Source organism: Chiloscyllium plagiosum, chromosome 26 (genome assembly GCF_004010195.1).
Source record: "Chiloscyllium plagiosum isolate BGI_BamShark_2017 chromosome 26, ASM401019v2, whole genome shotgun sequence".
NCBI classification, from domain to species: Eukaryota; Metazoa; Chordata; class Chondrichthyes; order Orectolobiformes; family Hemiscylliidae; genus Chiloscyllium; species Chiloscyllium plagiosum.
In genome coordinates, this window is record NC_057735.1 from 12829955 (window position 1) to 12843451 (window position 13497).

Here is a 13497-nt window from a genome sequence, read left to right on the forward strand (position 1 = left end):
TACATCACAATTCCAAATGCCCCTACCTTTCCTCCCAGACCAGGGATGATTTCTGATGGGCTGAATAGACACTTTGATGTAACTCTGATGACAAGGTCTTAGACTCTCTGCTGGTTGCACTCTGTTTTGGGGACTTATCAATGCAGCCAATCCACCCTGAGAAACTTGTCCTTTTAAATTGCCAAATTAAAGCCAACTTCAACAATCTTTAACTTTACCCAACCCAGCTTATAACCCGAGGGAAAGTTCTGTAAAATTTCTCTGGGCCCTTCCCAAAAGATAAATACAGCAAAGTATTAGAATCTGTGACTAACTTAACATTCTACATCACACACCCAAAACTGTTGTCTTGATTGTGACTTAAGTTGTTGACAATCATTTTGTCCTTTCCTGGTGTCCACTTACAGGTTGCGCAGAATTTTACATGGTGCTCTACATCTCCCAGCCTGCACGTGTTCTCACCTTATCAGTCTCAAAAGCCCGTGACCATACTTCAAACAGCCGAAAACATTCTAAACATGAGCCCACACTGACCTCTCAGGTTGAACCCTTATACCTTCAATTGGAAGATTTTTTGCATAAACACAGGCACTTTATTTGGGTCTGACACTCACCAGAGCATGGGGGCAATTCTTGCTGTCAGTTACATCAATGGGAATGTGGTGTCACAATATGTCTCAATGTTATTTGTGCTTTCTATGTGGTTACTTGTGCAGAATTTCGTTTAAGATTTACCATAGCAATATGATGTATATAGGGCGGTACAGTGGCTCAGTGGTTAGCACTGCTGCCTCACAGCGCCAGGGTCCCAAGTTCGATTCCAGCCTTGGGTGACGTGTGGTGTTTGCATATTCTCCCTGTTTCTGCGTGGGTTTCCTCCCACGTCACAAAGATGTGCAGGTCAGGTGGATTGGCCATACTAAATTGCCCATAGTGTTAGGTGCATTAGTCGGAGGGAAATGAGTCTGGGTGGGTTACTCTTCGGAGGGTTGGTGTGGACTTGTTGGGCCGAAGTGCCCGTTTTCACACTGTAGGGAATCTAGTCTAATCTATGCTGATTAGCAGTGAAAAAAGCATGAATTATTTGTGGATATACATAGCTAAGTGTGCTGTGATGTTGTTTGGCCTGCTTGATGAAGTCACTAGCACATGGTAACTATTCGAATGTCATTGAAGTCATGGATTCCTTGGAATATTGAATATTCCCTCAACATAATAGAATAATAATGTTTAAGAAGTGTTCAGACGTGCACTTGCACACTGGCCTACAAGGCTACAGACCAAGTGTAGGAAAATGGGATTAGAACAAATGGATGGTTGTTTGAGACTGGCAGGGATGGGATGGGCTGAAGGGTCTTTATTTGTTCTGTTTCTCTCCGACTGTGGCTACATGAAATAGATAAAACCACCATATAAATTCATAGCAAGACAAGGGCAGGAATATTGTGGGAGCACTATCATTTGCTTCCTTTTGTTCTCAGTTTCTTCATTTCCACTGGGTCAAAATCCTGGTCCCTGTCCAATACCCTTGTGGAAGCACCATTAACACAATTCCCATGTCTTGAAAATGACCCACTATTGCCTTTTCAGAGCAACTATGAGTTAGCACGGCCCATATCCATTGTCATTGAACCCGTTTCAAACCTAACAAAGTGATCGATTTTATTACTGTTTATTTTTCCACATATTTCCTGAATGGGATGCTTTATTGCTGGGAGTTTAAAAAAGAATGTGAAACAATTAATCTGTATCTGATTCTTTTTTCCTGAAACTCTTGTAAACGCCAATTTCGTCACGCCCAAAACACAAAATTGGTTTTGATTTGCATGCTTTGCCTGACTTGCGGCTGCAAGTAATTATAAAATGGTATCACTGTGACCCCTAATCTTTAGAGAGAGGCCAGAATGCTGCCTGCTGCACTAACCTTCCCAGATACATTAGATTATCAGAGTATAGGATGTCAGTAGGCAATTCAGCCCCTCAAACCCGTCCTGGCATTCACTGAGATGAAGGCTGATTTAGATTTAGATTTATTGACATATGAACATAAAAATACAATGAAACGTGCTTTTTGCATATTAATCGTGAAGTGTTGCTATATTCCAGCACCATTTTGAAACTTTGAATATAAGATCTGACAGCAATAGAGTTAATCTTTCTCTCTTCTTCCTGCTCCTCCTCCACTGCACCTCCAGGAGCTGTTTGCCATTGGTAGGGTCTCGGTTATGGGTTTGCCTCCATTGTTGCTGTTACTACCGCAAACAAGCTGCAACCATGGGCTTGGTCTCATACCTCCTGTTTCCCATCCAATGTTCCTCCAGACACTGTCGCTGGTCATCGGTCACTGGGGTCCTGGCTCTAAGCTCCTCCACTGGCAATATCTTAACTCAAAATATTTCTGAAATCCCATAGAATGGGATCTCTACCGTGTGGAAGCAGGCCATTCAGTCCATTGAGTCCACACTAACCCATCGAAGAGCATCCCACTCAGCTCCACCCCTCCCTACCCTATCCATGTGGCCCTGCATTTTCCATGGCTAATCCACCTAGACTGCATATCCCTTGACATTATGGGTAATTTAGCATGGGCAATCTGCCTACCTTGCACTTCTTTGGATTGTGGAAGGAAACCGGAGCACCTGGAGGAAACTCACGCAGACACAGGGAGAATGTGCAAACTCCACACTGTTACGCAAGGGTGGAATTGAGCCCGGGTCCCTGGTATTGTGAGGCAATAGTGCTAACCATTGAGCCACCATATCACCCCTTCATTTAATGAAAAGTTATCAATTTAAGTTTAGAAGTTTTCAATTTTCAATGTTTCAGGTGGAAGAATTCCAAATGTTCACTACTGTTTTTTGTGGAGAATGTTCCTGACGTTGACTCTGAACAGCTCAACTCTAGAGATGTCCCCTTTGTGACTTCTCTCAGCAGAGGTAATAGCTCCTATCCAGCCCTTTCTTGCCTTTAAGCAGCATAAACATTTCAATTTGATTCACTCCTTCATCCCTCAAGAAAATATAAACCTTGCCTTAATTAGCTGTAAGCCTTCATGATTTAATTTTGCATATAGACATATTCAAGAAAGATGTAAGTGCCAAAAGGTTTTTTTTCCCATTTAAAGGTTATCACAGACCTTCCTTTTGTTTCTGAAGGTGACACTTGTCCTTTATCAAAGCTCATGGAACAAACCACATTATCTACATTTGGTTTTGGTCCTAGTAATTTATAGCGAACAACCCAAGGGTGTTGGTTTAGTTTGGCTAGTTTGCAGTCAAGAGTGCGGTGCTGCAAAAGCACAGTAGGTCAGGCAGCATCTGAGGAGAAGGAAAATTGAGGTTTTGGGCAAAAGTCCTTCATCAGGAATGTCAGTCAGAACCACACTCTTGACTCTAATCTCTAGCATCTGCAGTATTCACTTTCACCTGGTTAGTTTGCAATACAGAGTGATTTGATTTACTATTGTCACATGTACTGAGATACAGTGAAAATTATTTTCTGCATACTAACCAGGCAAATCATATCTTACAACATATTCAAAGACCCCTCCCAGCTGTTTATAATCTCTTCTACCCGCTTCTGTCAGGCAGAATATACAAAAGTTTGAAAACGCATCCCAACAGATTCAAGAACAGCTTCCTCCCTGCTGTTATTAGACTTATGAGTAGATCTGATATATACTAGAGTTGATATTCCTCTGCACCTTCCCTATGGCTGTAACACTATATTCTGCATTCTGTCCTGTTACCCTGATGGGTTAAATTCCTGCACCAGCTGAGATACCATAAAGGATTCCCCTTCTCAACCTCTCCTTTCACCTGAGGCATAGTGACCCTCAGGTTAAACCACCATCAGTTGACTCTCTCTCTCTCTCTACTGAGAGAGCAGCTCTGTGATAAGACCACAGTGGCTTTAATTTTATTTCCACCGTTCTGTAGGAAGAACTCTACTCTTACTGACCAAAGGAAGGAGAGTGATGTCAAGTCTTGTCTGACTGTGGTTAACCTTCCACGTGTTGTGGAATAATGCTGGTTGACAGCAAGTCAGCAGTTTTTAATACCTCTCCCAAACAGAGTACAATTTCACTTAGAATTAACCAGTTTTTCGACCTGATGAACAAGTGTGAGTTAAAATAGCTGCTGCTCTCTGGTATATTTTTGGTGTTGGAGAACAGCACTATCAGCAGTAGTGACACAAAAAAATGATCCAATTACAAGGCACGAATTAATTTTAATCCAGGTCAGAGCTGGGAACAGTGAACGAAAGGTAGAATAATACGGCTGCATTTTCTTAGACTGGAATGAAAAGAGTGGGCATTGAACAGAGGTCTCAGAACAATAAAATCACTGGCAATGTAAACATAGATAATTTCCATTGGCAGACAAGAAATCACAGGCTTAAAAGTGAGTATCAGATCACAAAGTACGGATTTTAGAAGAAATGTTTTAGCACCAAATTGTGGTGGGGAGTGCTTTGAACTGATTGGTAATTGATTGGAGCACTAATCATGGCCCATTGTGACCGCTCTGACCCTCTGGAGCAGCAATTTGCATAGTGCCACTACCTTCCCTTTTCCCTGTAGCCTTGCAATTTCCAGACAATGTTCCAATTCCTTTTTGGAAACCGCAACTGGATCTGCCTCCACCACATCCCTAGCATGTGCCTTCCTGATTCTAACCACCTTCTATGTGAAAAATAATTTCCACGTGTCACCATCTCTGTCAAATCTCCTGTCAATGAATATCAACAGATTATACAAATTTAAAATTCACACAACACCAAGTTATAGTCCAATAGGTTTATTTGGAAGTACTAGCTTTCGGAGCGCTGCTCCTTCATTGGGTAGTTACTAACTGATGAGGGAGTAGCTCTCCGAAAGCTAGTCCTTCCAAATAAATGTATGGACTATAACCTGGTGTTGTGTGATTTCTAACTTTGTCCACACCAACACTGACACCTCCACATCCTGACCAAATTATACAACCCTTCTAAATACTGAAATTCCTCAGCCTTGGAACCATTTTGTGAAAATATCTAATGTATTTCCATCGTTCCTAATGAGTGGCGATCAAAGGTGTATGTCATACTCCAGCCGATGTTGAACCAGCGTTTTATACGGGTTTAACATAATAAGGTCATTAACCATTCATTTGATAACATTGACTGTAATTTCTACTCTTGTAAATGCCCATGTCATCAACGTATTGCAGATGTTGTGGTTTTCTATGTGCATACCATACTTTCATTGGTAATGACCTTGCCTGTCAATACAAAAATTGTTACTTTGTAACCCACTCTAGAAATTTACATGCTGCAGTATTGAGGCAATTCTACATGATCAGAGGTGATATCTTTCAGTTGAGATTTTTATCTGAGACTGCTTCAACCCTCTCAGGTGAATAGTCCCCCTCAGGGACTATTTTGTGAAAGAGCAGGAGCATTTTCCAGTCTATCCTGGCAAAGAATTAACTGTTAATCCAATTATCTAGTCACAAGCCTCATGTTATTGGTAGAGTTTTACTGTGTGCAAATTGGTTGTTGTACTTCTTAAGTTGCAACACATCAGGTAGGTGTTATATAAACAGAACGCTTTCTTCCGATGTGAATATGTCTTTTTGCTAAATAAAAAAAATTGCAAAATTCATTTTCAAAACAACATCAATCAGATGGAAACCTAAGTGCTTTGGTGTTCCACTGAATGTTGTGTTTACTCATAAAGTGGGCTAAATGGCACGAGGGTATTATTCAACCATATAGCTTGGATGGGCAAACTTTACATTCAACAGCTTCAGATATGCCTTTCTTATTTATCATGAATTGCTGTCTTTTGCAAGCACTGAAATATTAAAGATATTCTAGATATGGAATGAAGAATGCATTGTAGCACATTTTTGCATGGCACACCTTCAGGCAGCTTTAACTGTTTGTAAGATGATAGGAGGACCATTATGGTGTTTGGTCTGGACATTGGAGGGGTATGGTCTGGACATTGGAGGGGTAGCTCTGTGATGACGTGGTGATGATATATTCCATGAGTGCGTCTCACTGAAGTCAGCACAAACATCAAATTCGTGATGGCCCAGATTCAGTCATCCAACAAATTTTACTGGTTCTAAAACCCTTATTTAAAGACCTTCATTGCAGTCAATCATTGGCACGCTGATGCCAAACCCAATTTTAAGTGTTATTTAATTGTCCTTTACGCTCCTTTTGTATTTCCCAACTTCTTAAAACCAGCGCTTCTGTGATTCTCCTCTCTGATTGAGAACAGAGCTTTGCTAGGATGGGAATGGCAAGTTGAAAGTTTTAACTACCTTGTGATTCCTCACGCAGCAGTTTCTGCATCAGTATTATTATTTTCTGTTATTTTATGCTCCACTGTTACATTGAAAAACTCTTTGTTATCACAGTACTGTTGCTTCTTTAGGACAAAGTCAGAAGTCTCATGACACCAGGTTATAGCCCAACAGATTTATTTGAAATCAGAAACTTTTGGAGCTCTGCTTCCTTGTGAGATGAGATCATTTTACCCGATGAAGGAGCAGTGCTCTGAAAGCTTGTAATTTCAAATAAACCTGTTGGGCTATAACCTGGAGTCATGTGACTTCTGACTTTGCCTATCCTAGTCCGACAACAGCATCTCTACATCATGGCTTCTTTCGGAGGCTGTGCATATCGACACATCATTAGACATCATATTGGGAGCTGCTGCATGCAAAGGAGGGAGAATTCAGGGATAGGGAAGAAAAACACCTCCGGTACTCAATGCCTATTGAGCTTAGAACCAGGATGAATCAACCACACCGCCTTGTGGCCCAACATTTCAACTCTCCCTCCCACTCTGCCGAGGTCATGCAGGTCCTGGGCCTCCTCCACCGCTGCTCCCTCACCACCCGACGTCTGGAGGAAGAACGCCTCATTTTCCACCTCGGAACACCTCAACCCCAGGGCATCAATGTGGACTTCACCAGTTTCCTCATTTCCCCTCCCCCCACCTTACCCCAGTTCCAAACTTCCAGCTCAGCGCCGTCCCCATGACCTATTTTACATCAATTTTCTTGCTCCTCGGATGCTGCCTGACCTGCTGTGCTTTTCCAGCACCACTCTAATCCAGAGCCAGGAAGAGTCAAGGTGACAGATCTGTGCCTGACATTTTCGCAAAAGGAGCTCTGTACCCTGGAACAGCAATATCTCACTTTTAAAAATGCAGATCCTTGTTTTCAGATCACGTTGCAACTATGCATACAGAACGGTGACCCTTTAAAATCTGCTCATTTGCCATTCAAATTGAGCCACAGTACTCCTTATACTTCGGGGAAACATGGAGGGTGGATATGACATTTACTCAACATTGATGATCCAGGTAAGGTGAGCTCCCTTGTTCCTTTGCTCGATCATTTCTGCGCATGCAGCTACACTGGGACAGCTGGCCAGAGGAACTCTCTCCTATGTTTTCTTTCCTTCATAGAAATCTTATCAACAACCTTTCTTTACCTTACCAAAACATTTTTACAAAAAGAAAGTTCCTTGCATCCCAATAAAGTTAATTTGAATAATACTTTTCTGGGACAGCAGCACTTACTAGCAGGGCAGTTTTTATAAAAACAGCATTAAGTCTCTTCATGTTTGCCTGTTTGACATCTTGCGGGACATGCCATGTTGAGAAATCATATTGAATTAATCTCTTGCCTTGACAGCTACTGCAGTATTTTTTTCTGTGATGATAATGAAATTAATGATGGTAAGATTTATAAGGGTCGCTTACATTTTTTCAACTTTGGGCACTAGTGAGTGCCCTGTGTTAGAAGTTGCCAGAAAATCACAGGTGTGGTTAAGGATATTTTTCAGAAAGCTGGGCGTAACTGATAGGGCCAATTATCAAATGGCCATATGATGTAGAGGACATTGGTGAGATCTCTTCTGGAATACTGTGTGCAGTTCTGGTTGCCCCATTAAAGGAAGGATATTATGGAACTGGAGAGGGTTTAGAAAAGATTTACCATGGTGTTGCCAGGAATGGAGGGTTTGAGATGCCAAAATGGACTGGAACGCTTGGACATTTTTCACCGGAGTGTAGGAGATTAAAGGGTGACCTTATTGAGGTTTATAAAAGTATGAGGGGCAAAGCTAAGGTGAATTACAAGGGTCTCTTGCCTGGGGTGTATATTTTTAAGTTGAGAGGAGAAAGATTTAAAAAGGAACAACTTTTTTACACAGAGAGTGGTTTGTGTGTGGAATTAACTGCCAGAGAAAGTGATGGATGCAGGTACAGTTACAACATTTAAAAGACATTTAGATAGGTGCATGAATGGGAAAAGTTCAGAGGGATATGGCCCAAATGCAGGCAGGTGGGACTAGTTTAGTTTGGGAACATGGTCAGCTTGAGGAGTCTGTTCCGTGCTGTATGACTCTACAACTCTGTGACAATGTAAGAGCAGGAATCAGTCATTCTAGCCATTGAGTTTACTCTGCTATTCAATGCAATCATGGCTAAGCTAATCACCCTCGACTCCACTTTCCTAGCTTTTCCCTTAAGCTTTGGTTCCCATAATGACTGAAAAATCTATCTCAGCCTTGTATACACTTAATGGCCAGCCTCTACAGCTGTCTGTGGTGAAGAATCCAACAGGTACATCACATACTGAGAGAAGAAATTCCTCCTCATCTCCGTCTTAAGCGAACCCTTACTTTGAAATTATGTTCTCTGGTCCTAGACTTTCCCAGAAGGGGAAACAACCTCTCCATATCTACCCTGTCAAGCCCCCAAGACAATCTATGTTTCAATAGAGTTGCCTCTCATTCTTCTAAACCCCAATGCTTTGAGCCAAAAGTATTTCTTTTTTCTGGAAGGGCCCCTCCTTATTTGGTTCAGTGATTTTCTACTCTTGTAAATGAGATATATGGCAAAGGGGAAGCATTCCAGAAATAATTATTGCAGGAATGAGCTCCCAGCTATGGTTAGGGAAATTAACGTATAATGGAATCACCATTATATTCCATTGAATTTGCATTAGCTCACAAACACTAGAAAAGTAGCGGGGGCAGACAGAGTAAAGAAACTGATTTTGGCAACTCAGAAACTGGAGAACATAGAGAGAGATACTGACCAAGGGTGAGGTAGACAGACAGAAAAAAAATGTACAGCAAACTAAGATAGAACCAAATAATGGAGAGACAGAAATAAAATTTAAATATTTTAGTATAGGGTTAAAGGACTCAGACAGCAACTAAAGAATCAGTGGCATAAAGAGCCATAGAGTCATAGAGATGTACAGCACAGAAACAGACCCTTCGGTTCAACCCGTCCGTGCCAACCAGATAGCCCAACCCAATCTAGTCCCACCTGCCAGCACCCAGCCCATATCCCTTCAAATCCTTCCTATTCATATACCCATCCAAATGCCTTTCAAATGTTGCAATTATGCACCAGTCTCCACCACATCCTCTGGCAGCTCATTCCATACATGTACCACCCTCTGTGTGAAAACTTTGCCCCTTAAGTCTCTTTTATATTTTTCCCCTCTCACCCTAAACCTATGCCCTCTAGTTCTGGACTCCCCCACCCCAAGGAAAGTACTTTGTCTATTTATCCTATCCATGCCCCTCATGATTTTGTAAACCTCTATAAGGTCATCCCTCAGCCTCTGATGCTGCAGGGAAAACAGCCCCAGCCTGTTCAGCCTCTCCCTAGAGCTCAAATTCTCCAACCCTAGCAACATCCTTGTAAATCTTTTCTGAACCCTTTCAAGTTTCACAACATCTTTCAGATAGGAAGGAAATCAGAATTGCATGCAATATTCCAACAGTGGCCTAACCAATGTCCTGTACAGCCACAACTGGCCTCCCAAGTCCTGTTCTTAATACTCTGACCAATACTCTGTGCCGGGGCAGCACAGTGGCTCAATGGTTAGCACTGCTGCCTCACAGCACTAGTGTCCCAAGTTCGATTCCAGCTTCGGTCAACTGTATGTGTGGAGTTTGCACATTCTCCCTGTATCTGCGAGGGTTTCCTCCAGGTGCTCAGGTTTCCTCCCACAGTCCAAAGATGGTGCACGTCAGGTGAATTGGCCATGCTAAATTGCCCATAGTGTTAGGTGCACTAGTCAGAGGGAAATGTGTCTGGGTGGGTTATTCTTCGGAGGGTCGGTATGGACTGGTTGGGTTGAAGGGCCTGTTTCCACACTGTAGGGAATCTAATCTAATCTAACCATAAAGGAAAGCATACCAAGCGCCTTCTTCACTATCTTATCTACCTTCGATTCCACATTCAAGGAGCTATGAACCTGCACTTCAAGGTCTCTTTGTTCAGCAACACTCCCTAAGACATTACCATTAAGTGTGTAAGTCTTGCTAAGATTTGCTTTCCCAAAATGCAGCACCTCACATTTATCTGAATTAAACTCCATCTGTCACTTCTCAGCCCATTGGCCCATCGAAACAAAGAGTAGGGGAAGAAGATGGAGAGAGACAATAAAGGTGGTATGAGAGCTCGTTAGATGGTTTAGTTTGTATGCACCCGTGTTAGCTGTAATTGTTTGCAGAAGTGTTGATTGGGTATGGAAACACCATCAACAACATGTCATTGCAATAATGGAGCAAGGCAGGGTCTGTCTCACGTATTACCGAGTGACTGCTCTCAGTAATGCGGCTGTGAAATGGAATAACCACTGGACTAGCCATTCACAGGTTACTCTCAGATATCACCTGGTGATGGTTGACATAACTGCCAGAGTTTGTGGTTTTAAGTGTTGTTGGAGGACCAGAGAGGATGTATTACCTCATTCATCTGCCTCCAATTTAAAGTGCTCATTGTTTACTCCAACCCCTCCCATGGCCTCACTCTCTCCCTATCTCTGCGATCTCCTTCAGCCACACAAACTTTGCTTTTGGCCTAAGCATTCTTGATCTTAATGGCGGACTCATCAGCAGTTGTACATTCATTTGCCCAAATCCTAAGCTTTGGAGTTCAGGTTGTAAAACTCGCCATCTCTCTGCCTCTCCTTCTTACTGTAAGACATTCTGTAAATTTAACACTCTGACCAATCTTTTGATTATCAAACTTAAAACCTCCTTTATAAAACATATTCTCAACTGCAAAGTTCTGACCTATTCTAGGCACTTTACAAAAGACATGGAGGCATTAGGTAGGATCAGGCAAGATTCATCAAGAACAGAGACATGAGCTGTATGGATAGACTGAAAAAATTAAGCTGGGGTGGTCCTCTTTTAAGAAAAGTTTGAGAGAGATTTAAGGCATGTGCAATGTCATAAAGCATCTACCCCATGTCAGCAGAGAATCGTTATCCCATTGACAGAGGAGTTAAGAAGTAGAGGATCTAAACTGATGGGCAAAAGAACTAAAGAGACCAAGAGAAAACATTTCTGATATCATTATTGATTATAATGTGGAATATGCTGCCTGAAAGGGTGATGGAAGTAATTCATTATGGTTTTCAAAAGGGAATTGGATAAGACCCTGAATATTTGGAGGGTTGTAGGAAAATGGTGAGGAATGGGATGAGTTAAATTGCTCCTGCAGACATGAATTCAATGGACCAAATGGCCTGTTGTAATTATTCTATGGTCTCTTAACTGGCTCAGTGGCAATTTCTTTCTTTGTATTGCACCTGTGAATTGAGCTATTTTATTAATGTCAATGTTCATATTAATGTATAAACATATACAATCATATGGTAGTACAAAACAGACTACTGCTGAGAAGAAAAAGCACATTTTGTTGAACCAAAAACCGACATTTCTGGAAAAGCTCAGCAGATTCTGGCAGCATCTGTAGAGAGAAATCAGAGTTAATACTTCAGATGCAGGAACCTTTCAGAATTACTCTTTAGAAGAAGGATCACTCGACCTGAAACATTAAAACCACTTTCTCTTCACAGATGCTAACCAGCCAGTATTCCCTTCTGATGCAGCATAAAAATGTAGCTACTCCTTACATTGGCTTGCTGGTGAATTTTCCAGATAGTCTGTTTTGTACTACCAAATGACTGTATATTTTCTGTGTATGTTTCTGATTTCCAGCATCCATAGTTCTTCCAGTTTTTCATCTTGTAATATCTGGAAAATTCACCAGCAAGCCAATGTAAGGAGTAGCTACATTTTTATGCTGCATCAGCAGAGAATACTCGCTGGTTGGCAAGCAGACTCTGATTGGTAGAGGCATTGCCATGAGGAAAGCACCAGTCTGATGATGAGTGCCAGTTAATTGTTTGGTTAAAAATCGCACAACACCAGGTTATAGTCCAACAGGTTTAATTGGAAGCACTAGCTTTTGGAGCGACGCTCCTTCATCAGGTGATGAAGGAGCGGCACTCCGAAAGCTAATGTGCTTCCAATTAAACCTGTTGGACTATAACCTGGTGTTGTGCGATTTTTAACTTTGTACACCCCAGTCCAACACCAGCATATCCAAATCAGTTAATTGCTTGGTTTGTTTAAGTTAAACCAGATAGGTTGACTCTGATTAGTCAAGGTATTGCCATGAGTAATGAACCAGCGAATGGCTGTCACCTATTTCGTTCAGCTGAAGAAGGCTCATGTTCCTTTCTCTGAACAAGAGACTAGTGGACTAATATATGCAGCTTCCAGTAAGTGCAAGTGCACCACACTGTGCACATACATATGTAAATCATACACATAATGTGTTGTTATAAAAGATAAAGATATTAAGGCATTTCACATCCTCCAGCCTCCTGGGACTCAGTATTGGGTTTAACAACTGCTGCCCCAATTTAATTTATTTTTTCTTTGCTGGTTCATTAGTTTTTCTCTTGTTTTGACTTATTCCGCTACTTGGTGTTTATACAACTGTTATTCTGCCATTAATACCTCTTACAGACAGATTTGAGGCACAACATTATCCACTTTTACCCATGCCATAGGGAGAGTGACACTGAGCATAGGTAACTATTGGGAACACCATCTCACTCATTCCTTGACTGCAGACTTGAGGGAGCAGGTAAGAACTCAGAAACAATTTAATTGCCCTTGAATCAATAAAGGAGGAGGATATGGCATAGGACAATGTGGAATCAGAGCAGGGAGATGCTGAGGTGGCTTCAATCTAAATGAAATAGAACAGTAGTATGCCGAGAATGCAGGGAACAGCAACTCTCCTTTTGCTGTTGTCTTCTCGAGCAGCCTCAGTAGAATAGAGCTGACGAGCAGTCCAGGGGCACTGGTTTTGTGGCTACTGCTCATCAACTCAATGCTAAGAAGTTTGCACAACCCATCAATCTTAGCTACTTTTCTATGTTAAAGAGTTAGCATAATTGGTGACTGATTACATTGGTGGGGGCACCTTCAGATGTCAAAGCCTTAAATTATGAACTCTCCTCCCCACATCTCTCTGTCGCTCTTCCTCATTTTCCTCCTTTAAGATCTAAGGACAGCACAGTGGCTCAGCAGCTAGCAATGCTGCCTCACACCGCGGGGGGCGGGGGGGAGAGGGGGGCAGGGTTTGATTCCACCCTTGGGCAA

At 41.9% G+C, this 13497-nt stretch overlaps 1 protein-coding gene across 4 annotated transcripts in view; it reads right to left on the reverse strand.

The window, feature by feature from the left end:
- Nucleotides 1-13497, reverse strand: part of LOC122563099 (solute carrier family 26 member 9-like) — a 110042-nt gene that overhangs the window by 80190 nt on the left and 16355 nt on the right. The window contains exon 1 of one of the 4 annotated variants that reach the window (XM_043716528.1): nucleotides 27-105. The exons of the other annotated variants lie outside the window; for them this stretch is intronic. The gene's annotated coding sequence lies outside the window, so the exon portion shown is untranslated. Of the gene's footprint in view, nucleotides 1-26; nucleotides 106-13497 lie in introns of those variants that run through there. 4 annotated transcript variants of the gene reach the window in all.